This window comes from Carassius auratus, chromosome 21, assembly GCF_003368295.1.
Source record: "Carassius auratus strain Wakin chromosome 21, ASM336829v1, whole genome shotgun sequence".
Taxonomy (NCBI): Eukaryota; Metazoa; Chordata; class Actinopteri; order Cypriniformes; family Cyprinidae; genus Carassius; species Carassius auratus.
In genome coordinates, this window is record NC_039263.1 from 13,837,091 (window position 1) to 13,855,402 (window position 18,312).

The following is an 18,312-nucleotide window of genomic DNA, read 5'->3' on the forward strand; positions in this document are numbered from 1 at the left end:
AATGTTTTGGTTCATACAATGAAAGCCAGTGGGGTCCAAAACAGCACTAGATCCTAAACGCTTTAATTGCATGGATAAAATACCCACAATATCCTATGCTGTGTTCCACCGAAGAAACTAACAGGTTTGGAACAACAATAGGGTAAATAAATGATGACAGATTTAAAAAAAAAAAACGATGAATATTAGAATTAGCGTGAGAATTAAGTAGAATGTCACTTTAGAAAAGTGACATGGCCTTGTACGTCTGATTGGACTTTAATAAGTTCGATCGATGGTCTGTTTAGGTGCTTGATGTTGTTGTGGAAAACTTTTTCAAGGATCATTGACCTCACATAGAGAATTTATCAATTGCAAAGTGACCAGATCTACCCATATCTCCATAATACGAAGATAAACATTTATTATGACAGGGATATTGGAGTGTGAGAAGGATTTTAACTCAGATAAGTAAGACAGAGTGTGTCCATTAGGCTGCTGGCAGTCTGTTGAATATATTGTTTTGGGTAAGTAACTTGAAGAATTAAATTCATCGGCACAGGCCTGTTTAAAGAACCTCCATTACCCTTATCTAAGAGGAATGATTGCGATGTCTTTTCAAATTATTTAATAGCGCAATGCTTATTGGACGACGACAGAGAGATAATGATTAAAAGTTTCAGATTATGAATGAAAAAAAAAATCTCGAATTAACTTAATCAAAAAGAGGATAGTGTTTCCTTTATGAAATTTGTCTTCAAACACCCCTTTATTTTCCCTGTCCAAGGGCGTTTTCGTGCTAATAAAAGTGCTCATATTTCATAAAATCATTTATTTTTGCTTTGGCATTCATGAACTTTTTATTTTGGCACCCAGAGTTCATTAATTATTGAGATGCCGGAGCACCAGCATGACACAGTTCTATCAAAAGCACTCTGGACTGAAATCTGAAGAGCACCAACGATATCTCGCCGTCCCTTCGCCCTGTTCATTTACAGAGCTGATTATTAATCGTGATAACTAATTAGCAACTCTCTCCCATCCCGTTTCTCTGAAATCTGGCTTCTTGTGCGGTGTCAGACCTCCAAATGAGGTCAGCTAGAGCAGAAGGGCTCGCTTAGCTCTTTATTGACCACTGATTTAAAAGAACAAGATTATCCACTACCGAGATTTGACTGCACCAACAGCGGACCCTGTGAAATCTGGGCAGAGTTTATCACAGCTAAAGGTTGGAGTCAAAAGAACAGGGTCTGTTTGTTCTCCCAATATAGAGTCGAGAATAATTAGATAATTAGAAACGGTTCTAAGTGCAAAATGTTGCTGTTTTGTACGTCTGGTCATTGTAAGAGCTGGCACTGCTTCAAAACAGCGTCTGATGCAAACAGAAGGGAAGTTTACAGAGTCTGGTGTGCGGGTACAGATCGCTTTTGTTGAGATCAAAAACTGTGTGTTTTATTCCAGATTTACAGGCCGCACATTCATGGAGCTCTCATAAAACACTACCTCTGCGGATTTCATTGTTTGCTGTTTCAATAAACCTTCTGGTTCTGTGTGATATGAGTGTTGTGGTATTGCTATGGCACAGCAGCTATTCTGTTTATTCCTTGTAGATTGACTAAAATGGCATTAATTTTATGCTTTATAGTGATGTAAACGCTTTCTCGCCAGCTTTAGAGTCTAGCAGCTTTGAATCATATTTTTCATCGATGCTACACACCTGTGAAGTATTTTTCTTCCTCCCTGCTTAGATTTTTCTGCCAAAATCTCCCATTTTCCCAGGCTTTTCTTCTTAGAGACAAATAATCACCTAGACTCCTGACATGCACAATGATTCAGGCCCCACTCTTGGAAAAGCTACATTGAAACTAAGGGTTGCCAAGCTAAAAGCTCTAGTTATAATTCACAGCTTCTCTTTTGAAAAAGTGGTAACACTTCTCACTATTAACTATTTGCCTATTAGCATGTTTGTTACTAGCATATTTATTGGCTGTTTATTAGTACTTATACTACATGTCCTTATTTTAGATTCCTTAATCCTACTCCATACCTAAACTTAACAACTATTAATAAGAAGCAAATTAGGAGTTTGTTCATGGAACACTCTAAGTTAATAGTTAGTAGTTAATATGTGTTTCCTATTCTAAAAATAATTTGCAACATTGTAAGGGTTCGGAGTTAGGGGTTTAAGAAAATATCGATACACATGAGTATCGCAATACGATACTGCCGATACTGTATCGATTCTCAAAAGCAGAATATCGATATATATAGTGGCAGCAGTTTTAATTTTGACACGAAATTTTAATTTAGTTTTAGTCTTAGTCTTTTGACTATAATTCTTTTTAGTTTTAGTCAAGTTTTAGTCATCTGATTTGTTTTAATTTTAGTCTTATTTTAGTCGACTAAAATTGCTTGGTATTTTAGTCGACTAAAATTGCTTGGTATTTTAGTCGACTAAAATAAGACTAAAATCAATAACAGATTTACTAGACATTTTTTACAGCTGGTATAGGAAACAAACTTAACCAAAATATATAAAACACAAATTCAACTTTATTTCAACACAACTGTGTCTTTATTTCGATTCAAAAGCTTTTATGCAGCAACAAACACTGTCATGATAATGTAAACAATAACTAGCTGCCAATTGACCATCAGTAAAAGAAAAATAACCTTAGGTCCAGGACCTTAAAGCTTACAGCTGAGCTGAACAATAAGTGCATACATTTAAAGTAAATATTTAATAAGTTGGCAGCTAGGTGGATAAAAAAAGTAACAAGATTTTATAAGGTATTCATTTGTCTAGCAATATTGTATGTTTTAAATACTACAATATTGCTAGATTTGTATGTATAATGATAGGATGTGAACATTCATGTTTCACATGACTAATATAGAAATATTTGTGATATTGTCAACAAGTAGAACATTATAAAATATACTAAACATTAGTATTAATCAAATGTATTTATCATGATATTACGTATTAGTATTGTGCTCGCATCTAATTTGAAGAAGGGGCTATTTTACAGTACTTTTCAGTTCGTAATATTTAATGCTACAACATCTACGCACTGCACTATTCCAATTTTGCTTAGCTCAATAAACAAAAGAACATCGTTGTAAAATTACATTTGAGAAAATGTCCGGGTGGCTCGTCTGTAAATGTCTTTTCAAACTGGTTGTGTTCTTGCCACGAATGAGCGCTCCGCGTGCTTTACACTTTGTTTTGTTTTGTTCGTTGTCAAACGTGAAGTGAGCTGTGGACATTTTGTCGCTCTTTTAGACAGTAGGGACTTTAAGCAACAGCTGCGAATGGAACGGCTACAGAGACCGGAAGTTTGACGTCACACCGCTGTAGCCAAGAACGTAAAAGTCACTAAGCAACGGTAAAACAGAACAGCGCAACGCAGCATTAATTCATTTATTGAGATCCAAAAAAATATATAATTTAAAAAAGCAAGAGAAGGATTGCTTTTGGCGTTAAATGACAATCTTTTGTCAGAATAGGAGTTTTTAATATTGTATGATGTAAATAAGTCTAAAAACATAACATTTATTTACCTAACCTCTCACGTTGTAGCGACTCCGGCAAATCAGCTGTTCTCCCGTAGTAGACCGTTAAATTAGAACGTCACAAAGTAGCAGTTAAATTCGCGCAGGCGCAATACAACGCCAGAATGGCGTTGCCGTTCCACCAGAGGCTGTTGCTTAAAGTCCCTATCACCTCTTCGAATGCCGACTTCCCGGGAGCTCATAAAAACTGAAAACCTTCGCTTCACGTCTCAATAAGTCAGGCTCTGATTGGTTCTCTTCTCTCATGCAGTCTGTTCTGTTTTGCCGGTTCTTTTGCTCATTCCTCGCATCTCTCCCGTCTGCTGATTTGATTTTCGTCACAGTCTATTTTCGTCTCGTCCTTTATTCGTTGACGATAATGTCAATCAATTTAGTCATAGTTTTAGTCTCCATCAGTGCCTTCTATTTTAGTTTTCGTTTCTTTTTCGTCGGCAAAAATATATTCGTGACGAAAATAATGACGAAAATATTTAGTCAACGAAATTAACACTGAGTGGCAGTTGTTTTGTTTTGAGTTCTCATTCCGACCACTTGATTAATCTCTGAACTTAAACAGTGACAGGAAATACTAGCATTACTAGCACTATCGTTAGCGTTAATATAGTTCACTGCCAGTAATGGAGGATGAAATAATTGTTCCATTTCCCACCGCAGTACAAAGTTAAAGTGCTACATCATTTGGGATTTTGTGGTAACGTCCACAACGGGACCGCAGCGCAGTTGGCACCTCGGTTCTGCCACTTGTTTATTTAGTTCTTTTTAAAATTATTTTTCAGGTGAAAACATTGAAATCTTAAATGGGTGTTATAAATCTGAAGTGTATCTGTGACTCTTAGGATCTCAGAGCAGTGTTTTGTTTTAATTCACATGAACCCCCTGAACAAAGTGATTCACTAGAATTAATTAGATTTTTCCAACATGAGAGCATGTTTGATTAGTCCCTCAGCCTGCCCTGCTGTATAGCTGCACACACAAACAGTGTGACATTTAAAACAGCAATGTAATGTTGTGCCACACAGCTTCTTATTGGCAGAACTAGCTTGTTACTGGAAAAGCTACATTTTGTTTTGTACAAACAACTATGCTGATGTCAAAAATATACTTAGTTTAGTTGCATTGCTACTTTTTGCTTAGTTACCCCAGCACCATATTCATAGTTTTGGTTTGTTTTGTTAGTGGACGTCCTAAATCCCAGCATTCCCAGTGATGAATGCAGTCTTGATGTAACACTCCAGTTTGGGCTCAACATATGGTGGCCTATTTTGAGAAAAAAATATTCCAGCAGGCATCACGGATGGATACTTGTGGGCCAAGTCACGGCTGTGCAGCTGTCACGATGAACTATCAGAGTCAAGCACATCTTGTGTCTCATGTCCAAAGATGCTACGGCATAGAGGTCTTCACAGACACCCGAGACCCGTCGACCCGGGTCTGATTAACATTGTGTGTAATACCCGTGCGATCAGAGTCATCATAATTCTGATCCAACACTGCTTGTGTTTTTTGTAACTTGCAACTTGTAAAATTAGGAAAAGAAAAGACTGCGCCCCAAAAAAGCGATCATCCTGATTCAATGTCCTCATCTCATTCGGAAATGGAGAGTTTCTCTTAACTCCGATGGGACCACGCTCCTGAATTACAATTGAAATCTCTTAAAGCACTGTTTTTTTAAGACCCTTTATCTGCATACTCCAGCACTGTCTAAAATGAAGAAAGGTGTGAATAACAAAACCAGTAAGTGTTATTTATTTCCATGATCCTCTTGCTGAGTGGATTTCTGAGTTGGTTCTCCATATGTCACACCAAATGACAGAACATTCTGCATTTCAAGTACAATGTTTAATTCAAAAGCTTTGCAGACATTTCTGCGTATGCGGATTATGTTTTGTAATTTAAAAAAAGAAATCTCTAACACTTTTGAACTGCACCAGCACTTCCATTTTCCTGCTGCAGCTCTTGCTATGTACTTTGAGTATGTTGGTTTCTAGGGTTGTGTTAGACTAGAATTAAAAATTCAATGCTACCAAATGCCACAAATGTAGCAAATTTCTGTCTGAAGGCAGTCTGATTTTTATTCAACACATTTTGCCAGTTTAAGAAGGTTAATTAGGGTCATAAAAACATGCACTGATGCTTAATTTGAGAATAAATATTTAATTCATTGATCGAAGAAATTATATATATATATATATATATATATATATATATATATATATATATATATATATATATATATATATATTATTTAATGAATTGTTTATGTTTTGAATATTTAAATTTACTACAAAATTAAAAATGTAATTTATTATTTCCATTTAATATGTAACATTTGTGATACAGATGCGAACTCAAATTACAACACTTTATTGCAAAAGATGCTCAGCAACCCTGTTGAAAAATCCAGCATATTCTGGTTAGGTATGTTTTGAATCATGACCAGCTAAGGACCAGCTTAAACCAGCTCAAACCAGAACCATGCTTCAAAACATACCAGCATATGCTGTTGTTTTTTTCAACAGGGATGCTTCAGTTGTTCCCTGTTCTTCTGATATATATTATGTTTATATTCTGGAATATTTAGGGGATATTTCTTGGAACTGCTGTGTCATGATCATTTAACTTATATGCTGTTAGTAATATATTATATGGCAAGGTTTGATTAAAAGATGGGTGATGTCTCTTATTTTTAATTAATATTACTGTTACTAACAATTATTATGCATATTATGCATAGCTGCCATCAGTTTGTATTTAAGTGCTAATTTAATATCTCTACCAATGCATCGATATGTTTTTGACTTATGGCAGCATTGTATAGTTTGTTTTTTTTTCACCTCTTTTGCATGAACTTTCTCCCCTGGGCTTTTGCACTGCACATATTCACTATCGCTGTACTAATTACAGCTTGTGCACGTGCATGACATCTTCACACTGACATGTTCACCCCTCACGTTCATTATGACCTGCTGCTCTGAAAATGTCCCTTGATGGACTAGCTGTGCTTTCTTTCCCACTTCTGTTTTCTGCCTGGTTACCCCCATCGCTTTTCCATTCATTCTGACTTCATTAGATGAATGAGGAAGTGTTTTTGTGTTTTGTCGGCTGGAATTCTCTGTGTGGTCACTGATGGGTTTGGGTTCTTGTGGCCTCCTCAACTCGTACTTCTTCAGTTCAGCTGTGTGTTTGAACCATTTGATTGTTCAGCAGCACACAAATTGTCTAGTCAAGGGAATTGGTTTGGTAAAATATCATAGAGATTTGGAGGGGCATTTTGGACATAACAAAAACAGAAAATTTTTGTTCTACGGGCCTGATAATTGTGTGACCTCAGTGAAGAAAGGATGAGATGTAAGCTGAGATAATGGTAATCTTTTAAGCCAACACAAATTTAATTACTGACTGGCAAATATCTTGGTACTTCTCCTGACGAGGTTCTCAACGCCCGCTGACAATAAACCATAACGATACCCTTGAAACTTTTTAAAAAGACTTCACTTTTATTTTGTCAGTCATGGTTGATCAGGCCGTCCTTTTCATCAGGATGGCGATAAGTTTGATTATATGATAACTTTGCTTGAAAGCCGTGTGTCTTGTTTTCACTTCTGTTCTTGTTGAGAGTGATTTATTGCCATGGATTATACATGAAAGATATCTCCTTGGGGTACCTCTGAGTGCAAGATCAAGACGACTGTTTAATTTCCTGTAGGCTAGGGTTTGTCTAGAGTCATTTCTGGTTTAATGTGAGGATTAGGGAACATAGCATGTTATTTTCACTTTATAATGTTTCATGTGATGGCATATCAATTAATGTTTGCTTTCTCTGTGTCTTTCTTTTTCCGGCTTGGCCTCCATTTGTGAAACACATCTTCTGTGACTTCCCTCTGTAAAGGTAAGGTATTCTATTTCTCAATAATTGCACTTAAACTCACCATGTTGCTCTTGCTAATGAATAAAATATGTATGTATTAATCTTTAAATGTTTAGGTACATCTGAAAAAGTCCATGGCATATTTGGCCAAAAAATCTAAAGAAATAAAACAGTAACATATATTTTGAATGAGGAATATAAAGCCTGTTTTAGGATAATTAAAGGTGGGGTAAGCGATTTCTGGTAGCCAATGTTGACATTTAAAACCATCAAAACAAACCTTTTCACCCCTACCCCGAAAGGGTCTCACCCCTATTTTGATAGCTCCACCCCACAAATACGTAAACAACTCAGGCAACGATTAATTCTGTGATATCTATACTGGATGTAAGTGACGTGGTGCAAGTTTGTTTTGCTACTTAGACCGAATCCGTTTTCTAAAGTGTTTTTGAGAAATTGCTTATCCAACCTTTAAGCTTTGACAAACACCAGTATCATGTGTATACACTAATTTTAAATACATAATAAATATATATTTTTTTGCATTATATCAAAGAGATTGTTTTTATTATTGCTTTAATGAGAATTAGACTTTTATTACTATTTATTTATTAGTTTATTCTTGCATTACACTTATGTGATTTTGATTTTTTTATTATTGGAGGGAAAATGGACTTAATTGTCATGAAAAAAAGTAAAAAAAAAAAAAAATATGATAATTGTTTTTTTGGAATTGCAAATGTATACACACACAAATCTTATTCATGTGACATTAAGATGAAATGTGGCCTGAATGTGTGAGATTTATGTGTTGTACCGTTTTTGAGTGCACATGATTGTAATTTCTTGGAACTAAACATTACAATTTGCCAGAGAGACATATTTTCTGTCTTTCTCTTACACAGACATACACAAATAGAGACAGACAGATCTGAGTAGCATAAAGTTTATGAACTCACAGAGTTTGGTTTCAGTTTTAATGTTGCAAATCTGGTTGTGATTAACCAGCTCAGTGAGTCTCTTTGGATGTTGTCCATTAGCTGCCTGTATTTCTAAACACAAGCATCTGCAAGTTGCACTGCCAGAGCCCTGCTCCCCAAGAGAGCGAGAGCAGAGGCCCACCACGCTGTCTGCTGACCGGGGTCAAGGGCAGGCCTGGAAAACAGTGGCAGCTACCTGTCATCCCCCTGATATGTCACATTAGGCAGGAGCTCATGCATTAAAGTGAAGCAGCAGGCCTAATGAGAGAGAAACATGACCTTTCGTACACTCCCTTTACTCTAGGGCTTTCAAAGGGGAGTTGGTGTCTTTTTTCAGCTCTGTATGCCTTCAGGGAAATGCTAATTTGCTGTTGAAACCATTTATTTTTTGGTATGATTTCAGACACATTACTTATATCTGAAACCTGGTTAAAAAAAATAGACAGGAGACAAATTGGTTAATATATTTCAGTAATCCCCATAAGCTAGTTCCTGTCAGTGACGATAGGGGCATGTTTAGTATTATACTCCAGTAGACAGGCACGATTGTACATATAATGACAGTAATTAATGATCTCTGCTCTTATTCCCGAGTACTCATGCCCAGCCCTTCCTCGTTTCTGCTTTTCCCACTCCATCTCTCTTTGCTAACTGTCCCTTCCAGACTGTGATACACTGACTAGACTAGCATTAGAAAGTAATGTATAGGTAAATAATAATTTGTTGTTTTTAACAAACATACATACACAGGCACAAACCTTTTTTTCAATTGGCATTTTGGGATGAAATGTGACTTGGACTGTGTACGATTCACTCTTGTGTTTATTTGCTTATTTTTTTAGTGAAATATTTGTATGTGTGTGTGTTTTGAAATATATACTGTATGTGTGTGTTATGTGATTAAGTGCATTTAATCGTTGCACATACACACACACACACACACACACACACACGTTTGTTTTTGTGAAAAGTGGGGACATCCCATAGGCGTAATGGTTTTTATACTGTACAAACTGTATATTCTATCACCCTTCACCAACCCGAATCCTAACCCTCACAGGAAACTTTGTGATGAAACTTTTTTACTTTCTCAAAAAAAACTAATTCTGTATGATTTATAAGCGTTTTGAAAAATGGGGACATGGGTTATGTCCTCATAAGTCACCCTCTCCTTGTAATACCTGTGTCATACCCATGTCATTATACAGAGTTGTGTCCTGATATGTCACAAAAACAAGAGCACACACACACACACACACACACACACACACACATTTATATATGTATAATGCATTTTGCTCTGTCTTTGTTGTTAATTCCATCTAGACTGTGCTGCCCTGCTCTGTAGCATCCTACTCACTATTAGACAGTAATGGATAGTTTGGACCACAGCCTTATATGTTGGACTTGGTCCAGAGATATAGATATTGTTTTCGACTGTGTTTTTTTTTACCACTGGTTGAAACACAGTGATGCAATCGCCCTCATTGTAAGACACCACCTGAAAGCTCCTGCCAAGTGCAGGAACAAACAGCTGCACCAACGGCACTGAGCCAGACGAGCGCTGATGTGTCACGAACACAAGCCTGTCTGCGAGCCACGCAGCCTGACACTGCCTGTGCTGGATGTCACATTTGATAAAAATGTGTTTTAAGCCACTTGCTATCAGCTTCCTCTTTCAGCTGGCGACTAACCTCACAGAGAGCAGGAACAATGTTTTTATGAGAGTATCAGTATTCATTCAAATGCACCTAAAAAGTAGTAGAATGCTGAGTGGCCCATGCAAAAGCTCTCTAAACTGCCTGAATTTATTTAATGAAACCTGATAACTGGCAAATACTGTAAACTGGCTGTTATTATTGTAGTCTAAAATGAGGGCCACATAAAATAAGGCCACACCATAAATGCAAGTGTTTCTTATCTTATCCCACACCGTAGAGCATTACGTTTGATGAGAGTCATGAGCTAAAAGCTAAAAAAAAAAAACAGATCTGGATTTTACATTTTGTGTTCTTTTTTGGACCAAACGCCTAGTAGCATAGTGACATATTGATCTCACATTTTCACAAAGCTCACAGACACATTTCCCTGTGGCAGATGCCTGTGGGTGTCTGGCAGCCATGTTATCAAGCACTTTCGGTAGCGAGAGCTCTCTAATTGGTATGGACATTTTTAATTTGGCTCGTGACAGAACTATGTGCAGGCTATGGTGTGGTCATTGGAGTTGTCACTGTCTGTCCGTACTGTGGTCTCTGCCAGTGGTGCACTTACGAAATGAACACTTGTGTACCATATAATATCACAAAGCAGTGAAGTCTGTAGACCTGTGGGACTTTAACAAATGAGGCTGATCAAGATCATTTGACAGAAGAGTGACTGTTTGAAACCAGGCGACTCTGCCGATGCGCACCCATCTGTTTACAGTGGACTCAAACCAAGTGTTTTTTAATGAATTTAAAACATTTCAAAAATATGTGTTTACGAATTGAGCAAGTGTTATATATATTTAACACTTTGAGGCCAAGATCAACAAAAATTCAGTGGAATCATTATAAAGCATTTTGAGTGCTCAAGTCTACTTACAATTTTGTATTTATTCATTTAATATTTAAAATATCTATTTATCAATATGCACATTATGTTTTAATTACATTTAATGTTTGTTTATTTCCTTTTATATTACACTATATTTTATGATTTTTATTTGTATTTTTTTAGTATACGTATATTTACACTCACCTAAAAGATTATGAGGAACACCTGTTCAATTTCTCATTAATGCAATTATCTAATCAGCCAATCACATGGCAGTTGCTTCAATGCATTTAGGTGTGTGGTCCTGGTCAAGACAATCTTCTGAACTCCAAACTGAATGTCAGAATGGGAAAGAAAGGTGATTCAAGCAATTTTGAGCGTGGCATGGTGGTTGGTGCCAGACGGGCCGGTATGAGTATTTCACAATCTGCTCAGTTACTGGGATTTTCACGCACAACCATTTCTAGGGTTTACAAAGAATGGCGTGAAAAAGGAAAAACATCCAGTATGCGGCAGTCCTGTGGGCGAAAAATGCCTTCTTGATGCTAGAGGTCTACGGCCTACCTGAGCATTGTTTCTGACCATGTCCATCCCTTTATGACCACCATGTACCCATCCTCTGATGGCTACTTCCAGAAGGATAATACACCATGTCACAAAGCTTGAATTATTTCAAATTGGTTTCTTGAACATGACAATGAGTTGTACTAAAATGGCCTCCACAGTCACCAGATCTCAACCCAATAGAGCATCTTTGGGATGTGGTGGAACGGGAGCTTCGTGCCCTGGATGTGCATCCCACAAATCTCCATTAACTGCAAGATACTATCCTATCAGTATGGGCCAACATTTCTAAAGAATGCTTTCAGCACCTTGTTGAATCAATTAAATCATTATAAAGGATTGAATCTCTAGTCCACATAAAAAAAAGCTTTTATTTGTTTATTTATTTATTTTTACAGCCAATTAAATTTTTTTTACAGCCATCTAGCCATTTCTTTTTAAACCGATTGAGACCCCAGCATACTGTGCCATTTTTTCACACTCCAGTCATTTGCCTTTAATTGTAAGAATGTTTCTTAATTAATACATTGCATTGAGGTAGATACATTGAATACATTATTATCAATACATTAACCCTAGGAAATGATTCCAGTGAAGTCTAGGTAAACTTAAACCAGCTTAACTGATTTGACAGATTAACCAACTAGTCGTTCAGGCAACCCGGTAAGTAGCTGGTTTTAAAAACATGCTGTTTTGCACGTTCCTGGTCTATTTTTTACACTTTCTACTTTGACAAAGCAAAAAAAATGAGAGGCCCTTCGGGTGGTTGTCGTCTGCCGTAGCCTACGCTCATCTCCTCTGATGACTATTATTTCACACCGTCCTCTGTGGAACTACCAAATTGTCTTGCTGAATACAAATAGAGAAATTTCGAAGAGAGCTACAAATAGTTGACTTAAATGTCAGCGCTGCCTGGTTCTCTAATTTAGCGTGTCAAAAGGATCGCGGTAGTTTGCGCAGAACGTCAGAGAGAGTGAAGGACGAGAATCTTTAATGGCTCTGTCTGCTCGCCGAAACATCCGCAGTGCTGACATCCATCTATTTTTACAAGCTGTCCTCCAATTGGCCACTGGGGGCTCAGTATCAGATGGTTGTGACTTGTGCTAGTGTATGCCATATGTCGAGCAGCTTTTGAAAGCAGGGCGACCTCTTTATAGCAAGCAGAGCTAATGACTCTTCTCCCTTACGGCGTGACACTTTCAGACATTTATTGCGACCCTTTTCCCGCCCTTATATAACCTGCCCTAGCTCAGCTGCCACTGAGAGCCCAGAGCTGGAGGTCAGACATGTAAAGAGTCTGCGGTGTCCACAAAACACAGCCTCACTGAGATATATAAGCAGAGCTTTAGTTCAAAGACGACCTCACTCGTGTTCCCAAAAACAGGAACCATATAGTCCTACCCTCAAAATTACCCGACAGCCCACAATTACAACCCTGAGAAAGCCCGAGTTTTAAAAAGAATGATGGGCGGAGTACAGCGTGAGGGAAGGAGTTCAGTAAAATCTGCTTGAGTCACGGATTTCACTAGTGTTGATTCTGCTTTCATCTCCATGCCATTTTTAGATCATGTTATTACCCTGGCAGTTCATAAGTTGTGCTCGCAGAAGACTGGCTCGAAGAAAAATTAATATTCACCACAAGGTATTGTTGTATTTTACCACACAGGAATATAAACAGCTCGCCCCTTTTCCATACAGCTGCCATTGGTGTCTCAGAAATTAAATTAATTATAATAAAGATGTGATTTATCGGGCCATTTGATGTTGTGGCATCCATTTCATAACGTGGAACAGGATTCCTAAGTACAGAATGTGATTAAGTGGTGGGGGATAAAAAGTAATTGTTTTACACATGGAGTATTAATATCTCAGCTTTAGCTCCGCCAGTGTTTTAATCTTCTTCCCTTTATAATATACTTAATGTAAGCCATGCACCGCCGCTAACATAATGCACTGTACATTATTGCATAGCTTAAGATAGGCCAGCATCCCAGACCTCTACAATATTTTACATTAGCATGTGTTTTTGGATTATTAATCGGATCAAATTTGACCATATTGAAAACCAGATGTAAATGCACTGAAAAAGCATTGCACTGAAACCACATTCGATTACATATTGCAAATAACTAGGCAATATGTAATACAGATACTATTATCTGTGACTTTGATGGACTGGATAATAAGTTAAACTTAGTTTATTGTGAAATATATGAAAACTTTTTTTAATTCACTAAAAAACAACAGACATCAATACAGATTTCACTCATGGTCTGTTTTCATGAGTTGCTTTTCTGCTTTTTCTATATTTTAAAGCATCTACAGTAGTATCATTAACTGTATTAGAATAAAGTATATAAACTTTTTAAAAAGTTTTATTCCTAGGGAAAGGCTTTTTTTCTGGCTTAATAATTTAAAGGTTTACAATAATGGTGACTGCATTGCTTTCCATTATTTTGGTGTTGATTACACACATGCACACATATGTGTATGCATGTATAGAGTCTCTATGTACAGTAAGTACAGTTTTTAATTTTGCATGAGGAAGTACAATCAGATGTTTATTCTTTATTCTGTTTGAGCCATTTATATCCAGACCGGAAACACTGAATTGTGTCGCAGCCTTTATATAGCTGCGGTTCAGCCTATTCCCAGCGTGTCCGAGGCTATAAGTTTAAGCCTTTAGCAAGACCTGTTCAACCAGCCTTTATATTGTAGCAACATGTCAAATTATTCTCTCTCTAAACTCTCCACACTCTTAGTTTTATAATAAATGGTGTTTTTTCCCCCTGCTATTATTATTTGTGGAAAATATTTTCCCTGCTTGCACACGTGGATATTTTTCAGTTCTAATAGGTTTTGCCTCTTTAAACACTGACAGCAGACTTGATGACAGCACAGCACAGATGACTGATTTCACCGCCGCTGTTTTTTCAGTATAATCATACATGCATGTTTAATGCGTTTTTAACTAGAGGCCAGCTCAATTCAAGAGGTGGAGAGAGTGGTTTTGAACGTATATGGTAGTGCACACCAAAGAGAGGGCAGCTTGGTTTAATTGCATCAAGGCTTTTATCGGACTAATAGAAAGCAGCTGCCTACAAGCTTGACAGGCAGAAAACTGTTTGACATTAACTGCTTGGTTGCCTGACATGAAAAGCTCAGACTGCTATGGGCTAGGTTATTCAGCACAGCGGTTTGTCGTTGCTCAGGCAAAGAGCAACACTCTGGAAAGATCTCCAGAACAGCATCCAAAGAAAGATGGAAGTTTTTTGTGCTTTATGTGACACTGTGTGAAATTTTCAGCGTTAAAATCCCAGTTCAACCAAAAAAATAAAATTCTGTCATCATTTACTCGACTTCACGTTGTTTAAAACCTGTAGGACTTAATTTCTTTCTTTTTAAAAAATTTGTTGACCATTCGTTGCATTCTTGACCATGCAATGAATGGGTTCATTTTAGTTTTGGACCTCAATGACTTTTACTGTATGGACATAAACTCCCATGCATGAAACATCATTCTTCAACATTTTGGTTGAGCTATGCATTTAGGCACACTTATATAAAGGTAAATAAAGGGATGTTTTTCCAGAACAACTCTGGCTTCTTCAAAGAACCTTACAGTAAACTATTCTTAACCATGAGAACCTTATTTGTTTTTTGTTTTTGTTTTTTAGTGTGAAGAACATTTGAATAATCTAAAGAACCTTTTTCCACTATAAAGTAATTTACACCACACCAACAGACACAGACCAATGCCATCAAGTAATTTTAATTATCAGACATTTAAAGACCCAACAAATTGATTCAACATGTTTAATTGGCCGGCCAACGACAGCAGCAGACTTCACCAGGGTAATACCATGATCAGACAAAACTTTGGTTTGCATGGATGACCAGGTTTACCAGCTAAATGATTTCCCCCAGTGCATTTGCTTGAAGATTCATGGTCTCAGCTTGTTTTCAGCACTTGTGTAGTCTAGTGATGGTTGATGTAAACATATGGTTCCTCCGTAGAAGCTCTTGAAAGTGACTGAGGTGTTTGGGATCTGTCATCATAGATTAGCACTTTCAGTAACGGTTTGAGAGGCTTCCACTCCCCTCAATCAGAATACGACCTGTCAATGAATGGCTGGATGCCTCAGCAAACACCAAATAAAGCTACACACATGAGTTAGACTGAAAGAGAAGGGGAAACCAAAGGAGAATGAGGTGGATGCTGGAGGTCCTTAGGGGTCTGCAGCCATATGGCTCGGGCTAGGTAATGGTAGAGATCAATGTGTTGAAGGAGAGTCTGTTCTTCTATTTTGCACAGTGCTGAGAGGAAGTGGGAGAGACCGCCTCATCCATCACAGCTCTCCCCTCCGCATCTAATCAGATCCCCCATCCCAGTCCTGCTGAAACTCAATTACACTTGTGACAAAGGCTTTTACTGGTTCTCTCACACTTCTCTGCTTTGCTTTTGTCTGCTCCTGGAACACTATCCTTTACTGTAATGTTTATTCATGCAGTTATTGTCGATACTTTGATCCATTAGGCCTTGGGTCTGCACCTTCACCCCCTCTTTTGTGGTATTGTCATAAATATATTTGCCATTAGTGTCTCACAGACAGTACAGTGAGAAAGATAATGTTACAATATGTCCTATGCAAGTGCGACACATTAAAACAAGCAATAAAATCTAGCTCACTCATCAAAATATATCACTTTTGCCCTAAGCAACTGCAAATGAACATTTTGCAAGTCACTTGATTTCTATTTGTGTAATGTGACACAGGTTAGTTCCGCCCATTATTAAACCTCATTGGTCTAGAATTATGTTTTACGTAACTGTATATTAACCATCAATTATGTTTTGATGGACTTTAATTTTCTATAATGTCTCATTCAGTGAAAGTGTTAAAAATGTAAGAACTATTATCAGCGTTACAGGACACTACTTAGAAATAAAGGCCATTTTTTTCTTTTGTCGGTATTTAACTTGCAATTCTGAGCCACATTTATCTTATTTTTAAAGTCATTTTGTTTTGAAGGTCTTAAACCTCAGTGAAGACATTGTTTTAGGGGACAAAGAAACAGAAGGTTGTGGTTACTAATTGTGTGAGTGACTGTGGCAGGCTATAAATTTTAATTTGAAGGCAAAACAAGACCGGGATTGAGCTTTTCATAGCCTCTCACCAACAAACCACAAGATAAAACTGAAGTGTGCAGAATCAGTGAAGTCAAACAATAGAGAATAGGGAGTCAACACAACTGAACACACAATATAATAGAATTAGTGTACTGTAGATAGATTAAGGGTTGGTATTACCAAACTAATTGTTTGTATTTGTTAACGTGTTAGGGAATATTTAGTATCTTTTAGTGGCTAACATGGTGCCAACTGTATTTCTCAGAATAAGTTTTTATGTGGAAATGGAGTTATTGGATAAACAAGAAAAACTCCTACAAGTAGAAAATCATTCTCACTTTAATTTTCACCCTACATCAAGTTGCCTCATTCTAATAGTCTCAATTAATCTCTCGAAAGGTAATCCACCAACGATTGTCAGTGCTTGCCAAACCCGCTTATTCAAGAAGAACGTTTCGCATGACTTCCATTGACTTTGTTCCATTAATACTCACAGGGAGCAAATGCATTTTTAAAACAGCAGTTTATTTATTTCCAATACCATGAATAGAGCTGGAGCTCAGGGTGGGAAGGCATTTGCATGGAACCAGATTAGGTTAAGCCACAGAATTGTGTTCATAAAGAAAGACTGAAAGCTGTTCGACTTCTGAGTGAGATTTCATTAGCGGGATTCACTCTCGCCATATCACAGGCTGAGAATCCAACAAAATAGAAAACTTTCAGAGGGTTCAAAATACAGGTTCTCAAATAAGATGCCTGCAAACATGTTATTAGACTTTCAGCTTTCAAAAGGCAGAATAAACCAGAATATTGTGAAACCTAGAGCACCTTCCTTCTTTAAACCTGCATGGAGAAAATCCTAGAATAGACGATTACCTCATTCTGCTCTCTGTGGTTTCAGTGAGAATTATCTAATGTGTAAAGCAGACACGCAGTAATGAAAGAATGACTATTTGAGGATGTATATTAGACATTTTTCATATGCTTAGTACATTTCAGGGACATGGTTTTGGCAGGTGCAGCGATTTTAACAGTAGATTGTGCGTATCGAGCATGCAGATAATTTAAAGCGCAAAACAGTAGAACATTCCTTCATCCTGAATCATTCCGCCCCTCTGAGAACACATGGATAACTTTCCTGGATGTGGCTCAAAAAATACACATCGGCCTATTTTAGCATCGAAGTTCCATTGACTGTGGTCATCTGCATTGTGTTTTTTTCCAGCTGTGGTCTTGACCGTGGCACTGCGTCAGTTTTCCTACTCGTGTGCACAGTTAAAACGGTTTAAAACATTTTAGTGCTCTTTTTTTATTGTCTTTTTTTTTTTTTTGACTAGGTGAACAAAGCACAGAAATCTAGGATTACGGACCCAAGTGGTTACCTCAAGCAGGAAAACCTTCCCTCACAAAGGTTTTTTTCTGTCTAAATAAATGATACAAATAGAGGCAACCTCTTATCTGGGAAAAAATTGTGCTGCATGTACAGAGTTTTATAACAACAATAAATATGTAGACAGGCGTCAAAAATGACACTCGCTAAGCACCAGGTGTAAGTAAAATTTGGCATTGGTGAGTAGAATGTTATTTGGCTTGTACCAAGTACAAAATGTTAAGGTGCTGCAACATAATTTAAATAACAAGAACGATGGTCTTGACACTTGATGTTTTTACCTGATAAT

General features: G+C 37.3%; 1 protein-coding gene across 17 annotated transcripts in view; it reads left to right on the forward strand.

The window, feature by feature from the left end:
- The window catches only part of LOC113038587 (neural cell adhesion molecule 1-like), a 211,797-nt gene that overhangs the window by 34,508 nt on the left and 158,977 nt on the right, over positions 1-18,312 (forward strand). The gene's annotated exons all lie outside the window — the stretch shown is intronic.